Below are 8,749 nucleotides of genomic sequence, written 5' to 3' on the forward strand. Positions count from 1 at the left end.
TTTTTAATATGTCTTGTCTAGATGTAGACTTGCCACTTACTAAACTTACTAAGACTGTTCTCAATAGCTGCATTTCCTCGACCCAATTAAGCAGCTTCTTCTTCTTTGACATTTTATGGCATCTGGCAAACCAGCTTTAATAATTTATTTTTTGCATGTTTGTCACACGTTAACGTTTTGATCAAAGATTACACAAGTAAACTCAACATGCAGTTTTAAATAAAGGGTTTTGTTTTTTTTTTAATAAAGGGAAATACTTAAATAGGACCTGCCTGACAAAGTGAAATAGACCAAAAGATCCTCAAAAGGAAGGGTTCTTATACCTGCCTTCTCACGCACACACGTCAAACTGAGTTATTGGGGGTCCTTGGATTTACCATTATTATTACAAACAGATGTTCTTCCCCACCATGGACAAGCTAGAGGCCCCTAACATAAGTTCTTCCTTACCCTGGCCTCTCTAGTGGGACACAGCCTAGCTAGTGGGCCTCTACATATATTGTGTCTATTGTCAAAACAAATCTTATAGCTTCGTCATATGAGCTCCACCGTATGTGACTTCTGCAACGTCTGCACATTCCATTCACGATCTTTAGATTCTTGTCTGTTTTAACTATTTATACTGTAAGATACAACATTATTTGTAATCCTATAATAGGCAAACTCAATTTTCAATCGTCCTTTCACCAAACATCTAAACATCATTTCAGGATCCACTGTAGCAAGTTGTAAACCTTTGTTCTTTCTTGTTTTCCAAATTGACAGTTTAGCAGTTCCAATTAAATAATTTAATAAAAAATCACTAAAAACTTATTTCATGCCCCCAATGAACACTTTATCAGAAAATTCTTCATTAAAATTACTAAACAAGATCTTAAGCAAATCAAAAAGACCCTGCAACCTAGTGCGCCTCAAAAACAAATGTTCTATATCTTCGTGCTGCCCACAAAATCGACACTCCCCTACTACTGCCGGATTCAGGTGTGCCACATGTCCGTCTGTAGCTATGGCCTTGTGAATAATCCTCCACTGCAGATCAGCAGTTCGCTTCTTCAGAGGTGGCTTATACAGGGTCCTCCACCTGTCCCCAACAAGAAAATCTGGTTTCAACAATCCTGGCCATCTAGAGTTCTTTTGTCTCTTTAACGATTCTCGATAACTCTCACCGAAGTGTAATAAATAGCCTTCTAAGATGCATCTTTAAGAAGGTGTAACTGGGGAGTCTTAAAAGATAAAATAGAGTCCACATCTTCACCTTCGTCTTCCTCAATTATGGCAGGTAAAATTTTTAAATCTGGAAAACTTTGCACATTCCCCTTATCCTGTACTGATCTTGATCCAATCCAATTCCTGCAGCCACTAGGTAATGCATTGCAGATTTCATCTTTGAATTTTGAGACAAGGCGTATGGACTTTAACCCTGTCAACTCTTGAAGTGCCTCAGTTGATTTCCATCCTTTCTCATCTAGAAGATGTCCCAGCTTCTGAATACCTTTCCTCAGTAAGCATCCTCTCACACTTACAGAAGACAACAATCTCGTCTGAATCACTGGATTAAAAAACAATGGTTCCTCTGGAGTCCAGTATCCTTCATCATCCACAACTCGTTCCACTTTCAAAACAGCTCTCCATGCCTGTAGCATTGACTTATAAAAAGGTGGAAGCTCTGACAGGCTTACCTCTTCCAATGTCATTAAAAACAAGTGTCTATCAAGACCAAGCCCACCTGCCCAGTTCAAAAAATACTTGCAGTTTTGGCCCATTCCACATCCTTGTTGTAAAGGAGTCTCTGAACAGCTTGTATCCTGAATGCCCGGATCCGACTCTTCACATCCACCAAGCCTTGACCACCTTCTCGAACAGGTAAACAGAGAGCTGCTGCACGAATCCAGTGCTGTCCACTCCAAAAGAAATTAACAAACATCCTTTGTATATTGGAAATTAGTTCCTCAGGTGGCTTCAAAACAATGGTCCTGTGCCACAACATTGATGACCGTATTAATAACCAGGGCTCGTATCCTTAAATAATTGTTGTGCAAAAAGTGGTTCCTAGCGGCCAAATTCTAAGAAAATTCTCAGAGTCATGACGTTTTCTTAGAATTTCCCCTAAAAGTGACACGAAAATCCCAGTTAATATAAAGCAGGGAAGAGGACTTTTAGTGGCTTAGGAGTTCTTCTAAGCAGCTGCACAAAATGGCCATTTTCTGTGTTTGTAGGATATTTGTTAACAAGCCTTCATAAATAGACCAGCCAGCAATCACAGACATTGATAAAAGCTGAGCCGTGTTACCCTGGTTAAGACCACACTGAGTTGTAACGTTGCAATTTCTACTTCATTAAGGACAGCCCATCTTGTTTTCAATGGGGTCCATATGGGAGTGAAAGTACAAAATATGCCAGCTAGGATATTAATATGAGCAAATAAGACACAAATCATTATTTGAACAGGGTTTAATGAGCTTAAGTTTTCACATATTTTAGACTCTAATGTTAGGCTATAACCCCTACAGCTTACTATTCATTTTCCAGATATTTTCTTGAATGTGAAATATTATTTACAATTACAATCTGCATAAGATTAGAGTGTATAATTATGTTTATTGATTTGAGGGTACATCCTTTGCTCATTATCACCAAAAGTTCATTTTCATCAAACTTGTCGGATCAACCAATCACAGCTTTTGAAATGATGACTCATACCTAGCAACGGGGTCAACCACACCTCCTCACTAAGATAGGATTTCCCATCCATTCCTTGCTCAGAGTTCACTGAAAATGTTCTGGAATCACTTCTAAGCTAAAACTCCTGGCAAGGAATGTTTAGGTTAAGTTAGGAGCTCTCTGAGAGGATTCTCAGAATATTTATGGAAACGGGCCCAGAACTCTTCCTCTATGGTACAATTGTGGTAATAGCCAATTCCATTTCGACAATTTAGCAGACACCTTCTCCAGCAGACCCTCCCAATTTTTCTTTTGAAAATGGTCATTACCCAAAAAAACACCTAATGCTTTCAAACCATCTTGTCTCCAATGTAAACCACCCGGAAGTTTAGGAAACCCAGTTTCTTCCCACCTACCAATAATATATCCTTCACTTTTAGCCCAGTTAACACTTGCAGAGGAGGCTTTTTCATATATTTCAATAGTTTGAGTTAAAACTTTAATATCATCCTGACCAGTAATAAAAACTGTAATATCATCAGCATATGCTGATACATACAATTTAAAATGATCATTTATGTTAGGAATGGCAAATCCTTTGAGAACCCTCCTCAATCTACACAACAAAGGTTCAATCATCAGACTATATAACTGCCCCGAAAGTGGACAACCTTGTCTAATCCCCCTCGTGACAGGTATTGGTGCACTTAATCCACCACCTGCTTTAACCATAGCAAAGACATTACTATACAACAACCGAATGTAAGATATAAAATGATCACCAAACCCGAAATTCTTCAAAACATTAAAAAGATATTCATGATCAACCCTGTCAAACGCTTTTTCCTGATCCAGTGACAGAATTCCAATGTTGACATGATTAGACTGATTAAAACAAATTACATCCCGCAATAAAAAAATATTGTCCATTATAGATCTTTCAGGTAAACATTAAGTTTGATCATTATGAACCAATAAGTCTAGACAGTGTTTAATTCTATTGGCTAAACACTTTGAAAATATTTTATAATCAGAACATAACAAAGAAACTGGCCTCGAATTCTTAAGTAATCCTAAATCCCCTTTCTTTGGGAGCAAAGAAAGAACTGCTCGGCGACAACTTGTCGGAAGGCTTTTGTTTCTAATGCAGTCCAACAACACTTCATAAAAATCTTGTCCAATTACATCCCAAAACCATTGATTAAAGTCAACAGGTAAACCATCAATTCCAGGACTACGTCCAATATTTAACTGATGCACTGCAACTGTAAGTTCTTTAAAAGTAATTAAAGTGTCCAGTGTCCTTTTCTGTTCATCCCTAAACTGAGGCAGATCTTTGAACAGGTCCTCAGCACTATATAACTGTTTATAAAAGTCTCTTGCAATTTTTCTCATTTCGCTTGGGTTTGATGTTACTGACCCGTCCTGACGACGAAGATGACATTTGTTTTTGATATACACACTTTCTTTCAAGATTAAAAAAGAATGAACTTGGGGCATCCATATCTTTAATAGAGCAAAACTTAGCCCTTATCAATGCTCCTTTTGCTTGCTCCATTAAAAGGGAGCTTAACTCTTGTTTTTTTCTTATTTAAAACATTACTATGTACTCTCTCATTATTAACTACAAGACCTTTCTCCAAAAACTGAATATCCTTCTGTAAAATTTGTGGCCACTTGTCTACCTGTTGTTCTTTGCTAAACCAGTAGGCTACACTGTTGGTTTCATTTAAGGCTCGGGGGTCCGTTCTTCGTACCTCGCTTACTACATCCAGGATCAAATGACACATCCAAGATCGCGCTAACTATGAGCTCGCTATTCCGGTTCTCCGAACGCACCTGTTGTTGATGATTAGTATAGCTGGATGAAGTTATTTGAGATCACTGGGTGGCTTAAAAGGGGCTACGTATCGATAGTAGAAACATTGATCGGCAACGCTTTGATTGGTCGGCGAACATGACGAAGGAGCGCGCTCAGTATTTTTCTGCAGCAGAGCAAGAACTCTTGATTGAGGGATTTCAGGAGTTTCAGAGTTTGATTAAAACGCAAGGGAACACTGCAAAGGCTGGAAAAGCAAGGAGAGAGGGCTGGCAAAAGTAGTGAACAAATTAAACGCGTTAATGCTGCCCATGTTACATGTTTTTTCCTTGATATGTTATTTTATTTATATTTTTATTTTTTTATACACTACCGTTCAAAAGTTTGGGGTCAGTAAGACTTGTAATAGTCTTTAAAGAAGTCTCTTATGCTCATCAAGACTGCATTTATTTGATTAAAAATACAGAAAAAACAGTAATATTGCAAATTGTTTTTACAAAATAAAATAATGTTTTTGTTTTTTTATATATTTTATATATCATACTTTGAAATTTATATAGAATTTATTCCTGTGATGAAAAGCTGAATTTTTATCAGCTGTTACTCCAGTCTTAAGTGTCACACGATCCTTCAGGAATCATTCTAATATGCTGATTTATTATTAGAATGATCAATGTTGGATAATATCAACAGTTGTGCTGCCAAATATTTTTTGGAACCTGTCATATACACTTTCTTGCAAGATACTTTTCTTTTCCCACGTGAGTCAGTCCGTGTCAGTCGTGCTCTTTAACCAATCAGATGTGACCTCGCCATTTCAACCAATCATAACCCGCCAGGAGCGCAGCCTAAATCCTGTTTACATGAAATAAACCTGCTCCAGAGCAGGTTTAAGCTTGCAGAGCTGTTGCTATGATAGCAAGTCCAGGATGAGCTTCGAAGAACCAAACAATCCAAGATCATGCCAAATCGTCAACAATCAAATCCAGCTAATTTAGTTAGCGAGGTACGAAGAACGGACCCCTGGTAAACAGCATTTGGTAATCCTAAAATTTGGTATCTGGATCACAGTGATCCAACTCAATGTTCCTTCAAAAAAGAACTGTTATAAAAGTAAGAGAGATCCGTTAATCCTGGATAGCAAAACATAAGAATTTCCAAATACGGACCAATTTGATCCAGATTAAACTTTTTGAAAAACTGAGCCATGAACATTAAACTCTCTGTCTGGCTATTTTAAAGTTGTTTTTGTTGTTGTTTTTTCTCACTATTTGATCCACCACTTAATTTCCTTCTGTTTGTATATGTGCAGGCATCCATACAAAAGAGATAATGGTTTTTGTTTATATTCTGAACAAACTTTGCAAGATGTCTGATAAAATGTCTAGTTCTAGTTGAAGATTTAAGACTTGAAGCCGAAAATCAACGACAGACATTGGGAATAACCACAGCACATTTACTTAATACAATTTGATGAGCCTCGTTATTTGCTTTCCATCCAAAAGTATTCATATTTACATTCATGTTCCCAGCAGTTTTCTGATATCGTCCCCAATACACCAGTTTCAACTTCGACTTAAGAAAACAACATACCCAATAAAAACTACATACAATGTCAAAACACATCTTTCTAAACATATTTTTTAAAGGTTAAAGTGTAAATAAATTAGTTTTGTCTTTCATTCCATTAGATTAGATGGAGAGAGTGGGGTTTGTGACCTATACTGATTCCAGTCTCCTGGGGGCGATCGAGACGCTCTTTCTTCATCTTCAGCGCTCGTGAGGATCACTCGATGTGCGCATGCGCGAGTTAGAGAGCGGAGCTGCGTGAGAGAGAGAGAGTTGTCCGGTGAGTCCTCTTTTTCTTCTCTATTATTTGCTTTTTGCTGTCCTGCGTATGTTATTTTGCGCAATAGGTTTGAGTGTAGCAGGAATTTGAGGTAAATGTCAGATTTGCTTATGAATAACTGTGTAATTTTATTTATAACGTGCATTCAGTGCAGAGAGGAGTCTTTTACTTGGAAAAAAATGTTCCTCATTCAACCGGCAAAAACAATCGTTGTGTCTAATGATTATTTGATGACGGAGTTGTTTAGGACCAATAGTTTCACAGATGAAGTCTTTCTATGAACTGGGTAGCCTACTTTTTTCTTTAAACTTCTTTTGTAATATGAAACATCTTGAGAGTTGTTGAATAATCTCGACGAACCAGCAAATAATAAGAGACTTTCTATGAACTGGGTACTTTTTTCTTTAAACAAAATGTCTGTCAAGTCACCTTTATTTATATAGGACTATTAACAATACAGATTGTGTCAAAGCAGATTTACAGTATTAATTAGTAAAATAGTGAGTCAATAATGTAAAAAGTATGTTAGATAACCATGTAGTTGATTAAACATATTTAATAGTCATATTTGAAGATCAAACTTTTGTTTGGCAATTGCCTACTTTCTGCTGTTACATCAAGTTCACGGTTCTCACTTTTATCTTTTAACGAGTTTCTGAAAATGAACTGTTTTACTTTTATTTCAGAGTTTATTGATGAAAATGAGGAGAACAAAGAATTGAGTGAAGCTGATGAGAGAAATCGTGTCAAAATGAGTCGCTCTCAAACCAAACACAAAGATTTAAAGAAAAGCAGAGCCAGGAAATCTTTCACCTGCACTCAGTGTGGAAAGAGTTTGACAAACAAACATAATCGTGAGCGTCACATGAGGATTCACACTGGAGAAAAACCGTTCACTTGTGATCAGTGCGGGAAGAGTTTCTCACAATCGTCACATCTTAAGGAGCACATGAACATCCACACTACACTGAAAAAATATTTTCATTCATATAACTAAAAAATTTTAGGGTAATGGTTCACATCTATATTTTTTTACTTTAGCCAATGAAAAATAATTAACTTGACCTAAACAATATTTTCTAAGTCGAAGAAAACAATTTTATATAACCTGGCACAAAGTATATTTTTCTAGTTGAATAAAGTCAATATATTTAAATTATATTTTTGATATAAACAAAAATATATAGATTTGATCAAAACAAAAATTCTTATTTAAGAAATATGTATTAGAATTTATTTGTTTTAATCAATCAAACAGATATAGATTGAATTAAACAATTATTTCTCTTTTTAAAAATACAAATAAATATAAATTATTAGTTTGAAATAAAAAGACTAAAAATTATTATATACTATACTAAATCAATAAAAAAAGAGACATCAATAATTTATTACATCAATATTTATTAACAGCTTACACATTACTTCCACAAATCAACAATTTCAGTACTTAAATGTCAGATTTTTAACTTTGTAGAGCTGGGGATGCTGAATTAAACTATTGTAGACCTGGTCATAGAGCCTCTTGACTTTATTGGTCATGCATTTTGGGTCCAGCTCCATGATGAATTTCTTTGGGTATAGCTTGTGCATCTCTGATGATGAAGACTGCCATGATTTACCGTTGGAGAATCTGTTCAGCCCTTCTGTGATACCTGGAAAAGAATTTAGGAATGAGAAAAAAAATAAAAAAAAGAATCAAGAACTGATACACACTGTAAGAAAAGATACACCATATCTAATTAATAAAAATGAGGCAACAGATTACAAGCAATATTATTAATTAAATTTCACAAGGTTTGGTATTGAGTAAAAATTAATTAAATGAGACCCTTAATAGTTATCCATTTAATATGAGTAGATTTGAATAGAAAACAGTACAGAATTAATTAAAACCTAAACAAAAATATTGATTTGATTTAAAAGATAAACTCCCTAATGTGTAAATAGTACTAATAAAAATTAATTTAATTCTACATATCATAATTGAGTAATCATCATCTACATTAATCTGCACATTGATTTAAATTTAATCAATGCAATGAATTAAATCTAAACATTCCTTTCTTATGAATAATATGGCCCAGAAAGTACACAACTTAAATAGTCAAATAAGAATTTTATTAACAATTCACTTTTGTGCTTTCAACACATTGTAGCATATCATTGTACACTGTAACCACAGTCTCATTTCAAGCCAGAAGTTGGATCTTGCATTTCAAACCAGATATTTGAAAAGGACAGAATGCTAACTTCAAAATATTTTGTAAAAACAAAAATAAAAGCCATATTACAGAATGGTGATGTGTCCATAAACCTGTTTCCATGCTTTCTCACCTCACTTAGCCACTAAATTGGGTCAATAATGATCTTAAAGAAAAATCCTCCAGAGGTGCATGTATCAAAACAAAAGCAGAAAA

Source organism: Garra rufa, chromosome 1, assembly GCF_049309525.1.
Source record: "Garra rufa chromosome 1, GarRuf1.0, whole genome shotgun sequence".
Lineage (NCBI taxonomy): Eukaryota > Metazoa > Chordata > Actinopteri > Cypriniformes > Cyprinidae > Garra > Garra rufa.